Here is a 15,863-nt window from a genome sequence, read left to right as displayed (position 1 = left end):
AGTATTTGTAGCACAGGTGGAAGAGGGATCCCGACTTATTTAATGGAAAGAGAGTTTGTTCCTTGTTTAGGTATTTTAAAGACAACTGAAGTTAATATGCTTGTTTAAATTTTCTCCTTTTCCTTCTCTACTTAATTGACTCGACAAGTGGAAACACCATTCAATAAAAGGTTGAGTAAGGAATAAATATCCTAATAAAGATATGGGCTTCTTAGTTTGAACAATGGATTTCTATCTAGAATGAATCATATTTTCCATTTAGACATCATTGACTTTAAAGATATGTAAGCCCAAATAGAGAAGAAGTAACATATTATCCAAGCATTGTTTGTCGTCACAAATTCCTTTCAAAGCTTTGCCACATTGCCCTTTGAGTCAAAATGAGCATATTTCATGCAAAGTCTTATTAAAAAAATGCGAAATAAAAGACATGATAGAAAAATGAAACAAGACCAAAATAACAAAGAAAATAGAGGAATGAACTAAAAAGCAACAAACAAAATAGAAAATAAAAAAACAAAGGAAATGCTAAAGGAGAGCAAGTGTGGGATGAATGCAAAATGGAACTAGAATGCAATTAAGCCTACTCCTAACCTAACTGACTATAAGTTCAAGGTTAAGTGTAATGATATTTCTAGTGTAACCACCATAACTTCTCTCGACCTGCAAACACAAAGATAAGAGCAACTAAAACCAATATATAATAATGTGAAAAAAGAAAATATAAGAATTTGAATATCTTGCACATATGATATAAGGTCTTTTCTACATGTATAAAGATGTGCAATAACAACTAACCTTAACCAACTTTCCACCTTACCTTTTCAATTGAAACCACAATCAAACAAACCTTTGAAACTTACTTCTGGAAAATGGGCTTGCTAAGTAATATGCTTCCAACCAATCATAAATTGGATCATGAAATTCAAAAAAAATCCTCTTAAAAACCCTGAAAACCTTGAGAAGATAATTTTTCAATTAATGACATGGAAACAGGATGAGAATCTTGCAAAGGAAAATGAATCCAATCATATTCAAAAGGCTTGTCAAGATAGTGAGGACCTGACATAACCATCAACAAAGGTTGAAGTGCCTCAACTGCTTGACAAGTATCTGAATAGTGAGAAGATAAACCATAAATATCACATCATGTGAAATGATTATTTTCAGATACTCTGGTGGGAAAATAATGAATTGAATGACAATTATTTAGATAAGAACTATGATCAGCTGGACTGATTAAGGCATAATATTCTCAGTTAGTGGACAATAAAGATAGAACGGTTTGAACATCTTTGCAAATGATTTGAATAATATAATTATCTTCCTTGCATGCTGAATGTGGCCAACTATTTCATTATGACTGGTAATAAACTGATTCAACATCATAATCATCGAAGGAATTAAAAAGAAATGTCAGTATAAAAAATGCATAAAACTAGTCAAGATGTAATGGATGAAAAATGGGAACTTGATTAACCAACTAACACAAGCATTCGCCGAAGCTAAAGAGGGTATCTAATTTCATGAAGAAAATTATTAGCATTAGAAGATTCACAAGAAAAACTAGGAGCTTATTATTTTCCAAACAATCTGATAGGTATGAATCTTTTGGCCAATGATAATCTTTGAAATAATCAACTTCATAGCACTACACATCCACGAATATATACACTCCAAAACCAAGTTTGATACAATAGATTTGAATGACGAGAAATCAATTTTAAAAAATATTCAATCAGATTATAAATTGAATCTTGAAATTTAAAAGAGATATCTAAAATACCGAAGGTTTTCAAGAAGGAATTTGCATTCAGCAAAACCATGAAAAGAAAAGAAATTACGAGAAAATCTAGATATGACTTAGTTCGAGTATCCTACCAGATTTGTATGAACCTGACATAACCATCAAGGGAATTTGAAGTGCCTCAACTTCCTGATAAGTCTCTAAACTTTCAAGGATTGTAGAATCACATTTTGAAAATTGGATCAAATCACGCATGGTGTGTGGACAACTACTATTGGTAATTGAAAAAATATCACTACTATCATGATGGTATCCACCTACATCACTAATTTTATTGGACTGTGCACTCTAAAAAACAGATTAATCAAGTCAAAATGTAGATGTAAGTATGGATAGACTTAGACAAATCTCATGAGTAACCTAAATTGAAGAATTTTCTTCATGCAAGACTGGATATGATAGGGAATGGAATGGATACTTGATTTAATTGTTTTTATTCATCATGGATAACCTCACCACTTTGTTTCAATTCAAAATACAACTCATTAGATGATGAACTTGAAGAGAAAGGAGTATCTTCTTCACAAGTTAATGCATTAGAAACAACAGAGAACAACAGATAATGAGTTGAAGAGGAATTTTTCATAAGAACATCTTCTTCAACTAAATTGGATTCTAAATCTAAATCTTTCAAATCAAAATCTTCCTGAGGAACTGAAATATCAGTAGGTGAATTTGGGCATACCTGACCATATACATCAATAGATTCATCATCATTAGAATGGAGGTTTCCCAAGACTTTAGTTGGATTAGGGAGATTAAGTTCATTTGATTGACTGTCAAGATTAGTAGATTCATAATCAATTGAGAATGAAGGAAAATTACCTTGGCATAAAGGACTTTGAAACAAATAAGAAAGATCAAAAGAATCTTCACCTTCATGTTCCTATACCTATGAATTGTGACTACCTTGCACCTAATCATTGTTTAGATTTGGAAGAGATTGATCAAGCAGATCAAGGGGCAAAGGGACTATGTGAATGGGATAACATAGTAGGATAAACATCTCTTGAAGAGATCATACGCTTAACCCAATCAGATTCAAGACTAAAGTTATGAGTGTTAATATTGTCTTGAAAAGTTAAGGGATTTGTCTTCACCCTGAGCTCCATAAACCATTCCAAGATTTCCTCCATCGAATCTAAATTATGGGAAGTAGATGAAGGTTGAATGGATGAATTTATGATTTTATTTTTAGATTTTTTTATTTGAATAGGTTCAACATAAAGCATAAGAAAAGGAGGACAAAAAATTAATGGGTAGTATATTCCTCCTCTAAAATTATATGTGTCTCATGGTTTAAAAAAGTTGGAAAAGTAGAAACATTAGGGGTTTGAGACTCACCATGTAAAGAGATTTGAACCAAACATTCAAACTTTTTTTTTAATAAATCCTAATTTGTATCTTCTCTGAGAAACTCATAACAAAGGTGAAGGAATCTATTATAAAAATCCTCAATTGATTCATTAAGCTTCATTATTAGTTGATTAATTATTTTAAGAACATATCGGTAATTGTATTTATCAGAGGCTTGATGAATATCCATGAAAAATTGATCAAATGAATGAATAGAAGCAGTTGGAAAGGTATGACACCATCAATTAGCTCAACCTTAAAGGGTGAGGGTGAATAGTATACAAAAAACATCTTCATCATTGATTTCATGAGATTTATACAAACCAAGAAAAATGGATATATGTTTGGCTATAAGTGTACCACCCTTGCCATTAAACCTGAATTAATACAAGTCATGAAACTGTTTCACAAAGATGAAAAATTTACTAGGAGATAAGCTAGAAAAAAAACTAGGATTATGATCTGGGAATGAGCCATTTAAGATAAGAGATTTAACACATATTCAATGGGAACAACTTGTCATTTAGCCTTCCTTCTAGTGCCATAATGTTGATGGCATTGGATATTGCCAACATACAACGCATCTCCCTGATGTGAAGTCCCAATTAAACCTCACATCATTTGGAGTAGGAGCCCCATTTGAAGTGTTATCCAGAATTTATGACTATGGACAAAAGTATCTTCCCTAGACCTATTGGACTAGTATAGAACAACAAAAAGCAAAGAATATAAAGTTCCCCTTAGAGAAATTGGAGAATGGAAAGAGGCTTACTTGGGATTTGTCACATGATCTTCTCTCCTCTCGACTTGTAAGCTCCAATCCTATGTCAGATTTGTATAATTAGAACCTACATATACAATCAACACAAGCCAAAGTTCTACAACATCTATGTAGCGTTATCCAATTACTCTATTCAATGGATCAAAAAAGCATTGAAATATATGAATGTAAATGTAACATAACACATATAGGAAAACGGTATACTATTTGTATTTATATGAATAGGAGAGAGTTTACAACCAAGAATAGTAGCTGATCTTGTAGAAATCTCCCCAAGTTTAATTGTCCTTCCTTGTCACAAAACACACCTCAATATCACCCTAATGAATTAAGATGATTACTCTCTTAGATTCAAGGAAACAACATGAGGGTATGATTAGTATCCAAAAGCCAACCTTGATGTTGTAGATGGTTGTAAATTTATAGGAGAGTATGGTAGTTTAGGAGTTATTATCCATTTACCAATCTAGGCTTGTGATCCACTCTCAATGGGAGGATGAGATGAAGGGATAAGAGGTGAAATATCCAAGGTAGGATCAGATAGGATTCAAAGTTCTTATCCAAGGTAAATGGTTGAAACAACTCCTGGAAGCTTCTGGAAGAGGGAGCTTTGGGATTATTTTTAATTTTTTCTGAATTTCCAGAATCATAGCACCCCCAACAAGGGAAAACCTATTATTGATTAGTGTTAGTGTAGAACTAAGCAATCTTCTACTGAACGCAGGTCCCTAAAAGGACAGGGTGCATTGGGCCTTACAAGTACTGATTTGAGGAAGTTAGAACCAAGAAATCAGGCATTTGGAAGAAACATGATTAGGTATTTGTGTAGGGATGATGACAAGGTGTTCATGAAAGTGGATTGATCTAGTTTGCAGGCCTATTGACCAGATGTGAAAAAATGGCCTATAACACGGAGTATCAGCTTGGCCACCATAAATTTAAGGTTCGGCTTTCCTACAATGGGTAACATAAGATATTAACACATAACCTTTGAAATCAGTAAGTAAGTTGAAACTGTGAAGCACCAATTACAATGTGTAAAGGGATACCTTCGTGACGAGAGACAAAAGGGAGTCTCTACGAAGAAAGTAATAGTACTATCCTAGAAGAGACACATGAGAGCGAGGAAAGAATCATTAGTTATATAACAAAATAGTTCACATATACACAACAATCATTCAAACATATAATTAACACATTCAACAAGATAAGTACCAAATTTGATGAAGTAGTTCAATTTCCTTAGTACATGTGAACAAAACACATACCACAAACATATAAAGAATATTTTACTACATTCATGATACATGCATGAAAATTTGTTTGCTCATTGAGCTTCAATTATGAAGTGAAAGATCCAAATACACAGTTACAATGGTGGGAACTAGTTCCAATAGTGGAGCTTTATGTCACTTCTTGACTCTCCAAGGAATGATCTTCTCTCCTATGTCAAGTTGGAGAATCCAAAGCCAGCTCTCCAAAGCCTAAGCCTCCAAAATCCCTTTGCTTGAGTTATGAGGTTTCTTTTATAACAAGAGAAATGACCTTTCATGTCCCCATGACTCTTGAACTACCCTTATGCCTCTTAGACTTCCAATGTGAGATTTGAACTTCTATAAGACTTTTGGACTTTTCCTAAATGACTCTTGAACTACTATTAGACTCTTTGGTCCACATGTGACTTTTCATATTCCACATGTGACTCTTAGACTTCCATACGTTTACATTTTTTCCTTTTACTTTTGATAATTACATCATTACATCCACAAGTGATGTGGCATGACACATGGACACATATTGACCATTGTGATGACACATGTACAAGTCACAACTTGATGAGGTGGAAATTTCTCTTTTTTTGCTAAGTCTTAGACTTGTTCATGATAGATCTAATCAGCACTTCATCTTCATAAAAGGTCTTCTTTGTTCTTCATCTTCACCATCCAAAGGGTCTTGGATCAATATGAGGACCTATTGAGTTAACATGCAATGTCTTCATTCTGTCATGGTCCAGGATATACTTTGTGTTTTCATGATGTTTCTTCTTTGTGCTTCTTCTTTGAAAGTGCTTCTTTGTCTCTTCTCCTAAACATCTTCCTTGAGCATCATCTTGTCATGTTAAGAGGGTAAAACTTCCACTAAAGATCACTCATGACAAGGAAAAACCAGTATTGAAATCATCTATCCTACCTCTACCTAGATCATGGAGGAAGCTTCTTGTGAAGACCTGTGAAAGGAGAGGTAAATGCTTGATGAGGAAGGAATAATTGAGCTTAACATTGGCTTAGAAATGCACTGTTGTTCATTGGTACTATGCCATGTGATATTAATAAGGGGCTTTCCATGGTCCATCACAATGGGAAAGTGCAAGGGATACTTTGATGAGCTTATTGACTAAAATTGTGCCATGCATTAGGCTAAAAGGAGTAGGAGACAATGAAATCACAGTTGAGTCAGACATTGAGTAAGGGATGACCCCACTATTTATTAAAAATGTGTCATGCACTTAGGGAGAGAGAAATACTTCTTGGGTGCAAAGCGCAGTCACAAGGGAAAATGAGGAACCATTGTTGCTTGACAATGCACTATGTGCCAAGGAGGATTTGTGAGGTTGCAAAGCATAGAGATAGTCGACAAGGATGACCAAATATTGCTTGAGATTGTGCCATGCACATTTAAAGAGATAGGGGACCCTTGTTTTTCCAAAGTGTGATTTTGAAAGGAGAGAAGGTCCTTCTTCTTCCAAAGCGTACCCAAATTATCCTTGTTTTCCTAAAGTGCACTCAAAGGGATTGTTGGGAATCGAATCCCCCCATAGCGGGTTTTTGGGGCTTGTAGCCTAAATTTTGGTCAATGTAATGTAAAGACCCCGAAAAATGCGGGCGCGAAGCACGAGAGTCTAGGGTTGTCCACCCTAAAATAATGTAATTTAATATAGAATGTGTCAACCTAACCATGGTCAGTGGACCATGGGATTGTATAAATAGAGTGAGGCTCTAAGGGTAAAAAGGGAGTCTAATTCTTAAATTGGAGAAGTGATATGGGTTTTGGATGTTGAATTAGCTTTGAGTTTGTAAGTCCGAGTCTTGGGTTGTAGTAGTAGGAAGAGGCTCTACAGCTGAGTGCATAGAGGCCTGGTAGATTCCACAACTGTGTGTGTGGACCCCTACAGCTGAATGCACAGGGCGGAGTTGGGATTGTATCTTAATAGAGGATTAATAAAAGATAAGTTGATTATGAAATACTATGTGTTTATTGCTTCTGTGACATTTATGCATCTCTTTACAGTTTATGATCGCGTGCACTAGTTATAAATGTTGAATTATTACTGAATGTTGGGCCCACATGATTAAGTTAAGATCTATAATAAATGCATAGTCATGAATAAGGATCTAGATAGCTCATCTTCACGCTTGTTATAGAGCTACGCGGAAGCAGTCGCACGAGTTGCGAAGGATAGATAGTTGCGCGAAGCAGTGCAAGAGCACAGGATCGGTTCACGAACTTCCCAGACTTCATCAAGACATGCCTAGGGTGTGGAAACTTGGTTCCAGCACCCTCCCATACTACCTCAGGTGAGACCTCAGTCCGCGCTCCACATACTTTTGTCGAAAGGTGTTAAGTTTTGGTATGTTCTATGCTAAAGCAATTTATTTAAATTTTCACAGTTAGCAATCACATCAGCATTATGATAAACTGCAGATAGAACATAAGTATAAAACGCAGAAGACAAGCCAAGACAAGAGGACACAAGATGTGGCGCAAGCCAGGGACAAACCCCACAATGTGTGGGGAAACCCTTTGATCAAATCTTCTTTTATCTTCAAAGTTTAGCAGAGAAAGAGAGAGAGAGTACATTTACAACAGAAGTCAACACTTTGACTTGTCTAGATCTGAGCATAGATCATTTCGTATAACGATGAGATCAGTTAAAGACATTCTGCTTCAACTGATTCTCAAGGTGACTCCTTCACCTATCATCGTGCTGCATCTCGTCCATTTGCTGCACCTTACCGTGTAGCACCATCATGCTGCTCATGATCTCATACATCACACTGCCCATACATCATGTTGGCTATGATCTGCATCATGCTGCCTATGCTCATGATCTCATTTATCATGATGCTGCCCGTTGCATCATTCATCACAGTTGCACCATTGTTGCACCTTTATTGAGATCATGCTGCCCTATGACTGAGCTGCTCTTATCATCATTTTGCTGCCCATGCCCATCATGATCTGAGATTGATCATTCTCATCATTCTCATTATGTTGAGACTGTAACCGTCATTTCTTATGATCCTTCTCATTGTGAGTGCATATTTAATACTTCACGTCACAGCTGTATGTCACTGAGATCTTCTTTATCCAACCGAAACCGGGCAGTTGTGATCATACATCAAGACTGCTACAAGTATGCCTAGGGTTTATCATATCATGTAGAATTACTGAATTATCATACACAGGTATGTGGAGCTTCATATATGATCTGCGGCTACAACAATTATGACTGCGGCTTGGTTCAATACAAGACTGCGGCTACAGGAATGGCTCCATACCTTGACTGCAGTTATGACTGCGTATGAGTATCTATGAACAGCGTATGTATGAACAGCGTGTAAATATATATAACATGAACAGTGTATGTATATATGAACAACGTGTATATATATGACATGAACAGCGTATGTATATGAACAGCGTGTATGTATATGACATGAACAGCGTATGTATATGAACAGCGTGTATGTATATGACATGAACAGCGTATGTATATGAACAGCGTGTATGTATATAACATGAAGAACATCATATATGTGAACTATGACTGCGTAGGGACCCTACGTGTTATGAATGACAGCATATGACTGAGACCATATGACTGATATAGTATCTCTATAAATAAATGCCAAGACTTATCTGTTGACAGCGTATGGAGAAATTGCTGTAACGAACGCATTTATGTACATGATCTAGGGCTGTTGGGAAGCTGAGTGTTCCACACTGTAATGTCGAGACATGTGAAGATTATAGTGATGCTATTCCATCTATAGACCTGATTTGTTTCCTTACTGTAATGTGAGGTCATTCGAGAGCCAGTCTTCCTATAGTGCGAGGTGATCCTCCTTCCATCCGAAAACCAATCTTTTTGCTTCCATTCGAGGGCTAGTCTTACTACACCTTAAACCCATCCGAGGTGCAGTTACACTCTCCTTGCCCTAATGCGGATCTGCTCCATGATCACAGAAGGGATTGCACGTTCTGTCCTTCATTTTTCGGATCCTCTGCACCCACGACATTTCAGAGAAGAATACAAATTTCTTGTGTTTATTGCTAGGGCTGCGTATAATCAACGTGATCCCATGACTACATGAAACCAGCGTATAGCATCCATGACGTATCCAATGTGAATATCGTATGAATAGATGTTTTCATAAACAGCGTATGGACCAGCGTTTTACCATGACTGCGTTGTACTGCGGCTAGGGCATTTTCATAAGGCCAACATATTATTCTTGGTGTATCACTCCTCCAAAAACCCAAGACGTGGAGAGGAGGAGATCACTCAAGAATATGTGTTTAAATGACATAAAATCCTCATGTATTTATACTAAAAATGTAGAGGTTGAATAGGCACGCCGGTTGGGCTTCTAGAGCCTACATATGTGCTGGTCGGCTTGATAATAATTACATAAACAAAATAAATTCATATCTCCATAAATACTTATCGGAATCAGATGATCTTTGGATCAATCCTACACCTCTCGACGAGAGGGATCCGATAAAAATATCAACTGCCAGAAATAAGCCAACCCATATGGAGTTCGGCCCTAGTTTCCAATTTAACAAAAGGGCTGGTAGTTTCGAGATTTGTTTGGCTAAATCACTTCTGAAACTGGGTCAGGCCCCAATAAGCCAACAAATGGCTCCATTTCAAGGACCAGGATCCGCCTAAGGGATGTCTGATGTCGGAACACTGGAATCCCACGAAGAAGGAAATTGAAGAGTGGTTGGATCAGAAGATTCACAAGTTCGTGATACAGGAAAACAGAATTGTTAAGATATTCCGACACATAGGAAATAGTTAAGTATAACTTGGTCTAGTATAGAGTTAGGTAAAGTGTGTTTCTTTACTATGTACATTTTGTAACTTACAATCCGACAGTCACAATATGCAGTGATCCGACGGTTCATTCTCTCCTTGGTATTGTCGACACTTGATCCATGGCTTAACACCTAATTGGTACATGATCTCTATTTAAAGAGCATGGAGGGTCATTTGTAGGTTAACTGTTCATGAGAGAAGCTTATGTAAAATTTCATTCTTTTATTAATAAATTGCCTAAAGTGGCCACGTTGGCTCAGGCAGTGGACTGTTTCCCTCTTTGAGGGTTTTAACCACATCAAAATACTGGTGTATTGATCTGTGATCTATTTGTGAGTGGTGTCCTTTGGTGTTCTATTTGAGGAAATTACCCTGTAACTTCTTACATGGTATCAGAGCTATTTGAGGGCCGCGTTCGTTGGTGATCCAATCTGAATCCGGTAGAACTGCATCCGACTGCCGTTTCCTATATCTACTGTTTCTGACTACTTTCATGCCAAGAGGACTGCTCTATTGTGTTGGAAGCATCTGTTCCAGTGAGGAACCCCTTTTGTTTCATGCGAAAAGGTTTCCGGTAGCCCTAGCTACGTCATTTTTAAGATCTGGAGGTATATAGTGTTTATTTGCAGTTTACAGTTATTTTCTCTCTGTTTATTTTAGTTTTGGTTTATTTAGCCTTTTTTATTACCGGATCTATACCTTTCATTTCTACGTATGCTCTTTGCCCCGCGACTCTATGCGATCTGGGCAAATCAGAAACAGAAAGGAAGGATTTTTCTCATGTGTATGCTCTTTTCCGCTGCGCCTTAGTGTGATCTCGGAAAATCAGAAACATTGAGGAAAATATTTAGTTTCCAGCTAAAGCTAACTTTGAGCCACAAGGTTCGTTTTTTTTTGTATGTCCGTATTGGGTTTTGTGTTTTTTTTTTTGTAGGGAAAAAGAGCTTTCTCAAGCAAGCACGCAACCCAAAGCCTCAGTGACTAAACCCACCCCCCCCCCCCCTCTCTCTCTCTCAAACTTTTAGTTTAGCTCACTTGGTCCAAAGCTAATTTATGAGAGTAGAGGTCTTGAGTTCAAGTCTCCTTTTTGTGGGGGCGGATTTTTCATTTCCGCACATTCCCGCACTTCGTCGGCATCTTCATCAAATTTTCTTCAAAAAGCCATAACTTCTTCATACGGAAGCCGTTTTCAGAGCCGTTTTTTTTGAACTAGCCTAATTTTTCGAGATATTTCCATTGGAACACTTAGTTTAAGCATCTATAGCTTCAATTTCTATTAAAATGAAAATTCCATGCCAAGTTATTCTTGATAGCACCAACTACTTTCAATGGTGGTCCTACATTGTGGATTTACTTAGAAGTAAAGGTCTCTACAGAATAGCCTCAGGCGAAGAAACCAAATCGAAACATGAAGATAAGGCAGCTAAATGGGAAAATAGGCAAGATCAAGCACGAGGGTTGATAAGGATGTCTATTTCTCCAGATCTTAGATTCCATATTGCAGAACTTGATACTCCTGAGGAAGAAATGAAACCGATCACTAAATTTTTTGGAATTAAAAATGAACTTAAAGCTCATCAACTTGAAAATGAGTTGCTTACATTGGACCCCATTAATTTTTCTTGCATTGAAGATTTTTTGTCCAAGTTCAAGACCCTTAGACTTCTCTTTGAAGGTGTTAAGGTTAAGAAAGAAGATAGTAGCCTTATCTATTCCATTCTTACTAAGTTGGGACCAGCCTATTCTGTGTTTGTTTCCACCTTCCATTTTACAAGAGAAGCCTTCATTTCTCAAGGACAAGCCTACAAGTCCCCTTCCTTTGATTCCTTTTGTGATTCTTTAATAAGAGAACAAGAAAAACTCTTACACCTTGGTCTTCTTAATCTTGGAAACTCTTCTAAGAAAGCGTTAGCCGCCTAGCAGCAACAAAATTCAAAGAATCCTAAGAAGTTGTATCCTAAAAGGAATGGTCCTAAACCAAACAATGGTCCTAAACAATTTCAGCCTCAAAATGAAAAATCATTTCAAGAAAATGATAAGACAAATAAAAACAAAGGGAAGAAGACTGATAGACATTGCAACTTTTGTAATCGAGATGGCCACTTAGAATCCAAATTCTTTAAGAAAATGGAAGCCTTGGAAGCAGCAATGAAGAAGCATAACATCCATTTGGAGCACTCTTCAACTTCAACTTCATCTTCAGGAATAGCACTTTCTACATGTGGTTGTCAAGCATCTCAGTCTGGCTATGCACTAAATGTATCTTCTTCTTCTCATTCTCATGAGTGGCTCATTGATTCTGGAGCTTCTTATCACATGGCCAAAAACAAAGCCATGTTTTCTTCTTTAAATGATTGTAACACCAAAAATATATATGTTGGTGATGATAGATCTCTTAGTGTTGTAGGGATTGGAACTGTTCATATAGACAATGGTCAATTTAATGATGTATTATGTGTTCCAACCTCATCCTGCAACCTTCTATTTGTATAACAGATAACTCATTCAGGTGAAGGTAAAATCGTTGAATTTTCACCTCACGATGTTGTAATTAAGGACCTAAGAGATCCTAGACAAATTTTAGCTACTGGCATTGCTGATGATTCTACAAGGTTGTATAAGTTTCACAACTTTGGGTCATCAAATCTTCCCTCGGTATTTGTTGCTCATAACGATGAAGTGAGCAAATTTTGGCATGAGCGATTTGGTCACTTAAACTATCGCTCCCTTCAGAATCTATGTAAAGAAAATATGGTGACATGTCTTCCAATGGTATCTTGCAGAGATGGTGTTTGTTTCGGATGTGTACTCGGAAAACATCATCGGGACAGTTTTGAAAAATGTGCCTCTTGGCACGCCTCAGCCCCTTTACAGCTTGTGCATAGTGATTTATGTGGTCCACTTCCAGTTGTTTCATTCTCTGGCTACAATTATTTCTTAAATTTCATTGATGATTTCTCCAGATGCACTTGGGTATACTTCTTAAAACTCAAGAGTGAAGTCTTTAACATGTTCTTGGCCTTTAAGGCCTTTGTTGAAAAACAATATGGACATCAAATTCTTAAGCTAAGATCTAATAATGGTGGAGAATATGTTAACAACAAATTCATCAACTTTTGCACTGAGAAAGGAATTCAAATGCAACATATTGTTCCATATACTCCACAACAAAATGGTGTAGCTGAAAGGAAGAATCACACCTTAAAGGAAATGGTTAATTGTATGCTTCAATCTAAAGGACTTAGTATTAATTATTGGGCAGAAACAATTAACTGTGCAAATTACATAATAAATCGCACTCCTACTAAGGTTTTAAAGAATATCACTCCAGAAGAAGCATGGAGCTCAATTAAACCAGATGTAAGTCACTTTCGTGTTTTTGGAAGTGAAGCATGGGCCCATATTCCAGATGAGAAACATAAAGCTTTAGAACCTAAGAGTGAAAAATGTATTTTTGTTGGATATTTTGAAGATGTCAAAGGATATAGACTTATTCCACTTAAGTCCAAGAATGTTATCATTAGAAGAGATGTAAAGTTTGCTGAAAATATATCGGCCTATGAGCCTAGTTCGGCGGATGTGCCACCTCTCCCTATCTCTTCCAATTTTGAAAATATTTCTTCTTCAAATGATGAAAGTGAGGATTAAAATCATCCCCCACCTTCTCGGGATCCTCCTTCAACTCCTCAACTTCCAAAATGGGTCTGTGCTACTCGGGATGCAGCAGGTGGTCTTGCCGATGATCCTACAGATTAGCAATGTACGCGTTCTCAGTTTGATAGAGCCTCTTCTTTGTTGGCTTAAGCTTCAGTGAATTATGATCCTGACACCTTTGCAGAAGCCTCAGGCCATCCAGATTAGGAAGCAGCTATGAATGAAGAATATCATTCATTATTGGAAAATGATACATGGGATCTTGTTCCTCTTCCAAAGGGATGAAAACTTGTTAGATGCAAATGGGTTTACAGAACCAAGTATGGACCAGATGGGAAAGTTGATAAATATAAAGCTCGTCTGGTTGCTAAGGGTTTTTCACAAGTTGAAGGCATTAACTATACTGAAACCTTCTCCCCTATTGCCAAAATGAACTCTATCCACCTTGTTCTTTCCCTTGCTGCCTCTTTCAAATGGGAAGTCCATCAGATGGATGTTAAATCTGCCTTCTTGCATGGGGACTTGCATGAAGAAATCTATATGGAACAACCTATTGGCTTTATACAAACAGACTCCAGCCTTGTATGTCGGCTTAAGAAATCCCTTTATGGTCTCAAGCAAGCTCCTCGGGCTTGGTATGCCAAAATGGATAGCTTTCTTTTAGAATCTGGGATTTCTAGATGTCATTTTGACAATATTGTCTACACCAAGAAAGTGGGCAAGTCTCTTATCATTCTTGTTCTTTATGTTGATGATCTTATCCTCACTGGTAGTGATCCCAACCTTATAAACCATGTGAATTCTAGCCTTAAAAGGAAGTTTGAAATGACAGACTTAGGACACTTACATTATTTTCTTGGTCTTCAAGTCTTGCAATCCAAGGAAGGTATTTCCCTTTCCCAGTCCAAGTATGCCTGTGATATTCTATGCCATTTTCACATGGAAGACTGTAAGCCAGCCCCTTCTCCCTTTCAGTCTGGAGTCAAACTTTCAGTCACTTGTACTTCTCCTGAAGTTGATGCTACCTTATACCGTCAACTTGTAGGAAAACTTTTGTATCTAACCCATACTCGTCCTAACCTTTCCTTTGTCGTTGGCCTTGTTGCTCGGTTTATGCAAAACCCCCATGAAAGTCATTGGAAAGCAGCTAAAAGAATATTTCATTATATTCGAGGTATAGTTCAGTTTGGGATTCATTACAGTGCCGAAGCAGCTCCTCTATTAGTTGGTTTCACTGATTCTGATTAGGCTAGTGACCCTGATGATCGGAAGTCTACTGCAGGTTATTTGTTCACTCTTGGTTCAGGATCTATTACATGGGCTTGCAAGAAACAAGGTGCCATTTCTCTTTCTTCAGTAGAAGCAGAGTATCATGGTGCCATAGAAGCTAGTAAGGAAGCCTTGTGGCTTCGTCAGATCCTGTCAGAGTTTGGCTTTTAGCAGCAGCATCTAATTACACTTTGGTGTGATAATCAAAGTGCCATTCAACTATGCAAAGATCTGATCCAACATCAGCGTAGCAAACACATTGAACTGCACATGCACTTCATCATAAAGCTCACTCACGACCATGTTCTTGAATCACAATATTTTTCAACAGATGATCAAGTTGCAGACATCTTTACAAAGGCTCTCACAGAGGCGAAGTTTACTAAACTTCGATTTATGGTTGGAGTTCAGGAAGTTGTCACTAAGGGGGGATAGGTTCTAGTGCCTCCTTCCTTCTCCTATTGTGTCATATTTGTAAATCCTTCAATCCTATCCCAAGTTGTTCTTAAGGGGGGATGTTAGGATATTCCGACACATAGGAAATAGTTAAGTATAACTTGGTCTAGTATAGAGTTAGGTAAAGTGTGTTTCTTTACTATGTACATTTTGTAACTTACAATTCGACGGTCATGATATGTAGTGATCCGACGGTTCATTCTCTCCTCGGTATTACCGACAATTGATCCATGTCTTAACACTCGATTGGTCCATGATCTCTATTTAAAGAGCATGGAGGGTCATTTGTAGTTTAATTGTTCATGAGAGAAGTTTATGTAAAATTTCATTCTTTTATTAATAAATTGCCTGAAGTGGCCGCGTTGGCTCAGGTCGTCGACTGTTTCCCTCTTTGAGGGTTTTAACCACGTCAAAATACTGGTGTATTGATCTGT

General features: G+C 37.2%; 1 pseudogene; it reads right to left on the bottom strand.

Annotated features, from left to right (window-relative positions):
* Window positions 1–15,863, bottom strand: part of LOC149242521 (ABC transporter F family member 3-like) — a 93,600-nt pseudogene that overhangs the window by 62,551 nt on the left and 15,186 nt on the right.

This window comes from Pinus tabuliformis, chromosome 8, assembly GCF_031772625.1.
Source record: "Pinus tabuliformis cultivar Carrire ecotype Pingquan chromosome 8, CPIR1, whole genome shotgun sequence".
NCBI lineage: Eukaryota > Viridiplantae > Streptophyta > Pinopsida > Pinales > Pinaceae > Pinus > Pinus tabuliformis.
Note: the sequence above shows the minus strand (reverse complement) of the source record. Positions and strands in the feature narration are given on the sequence as shown.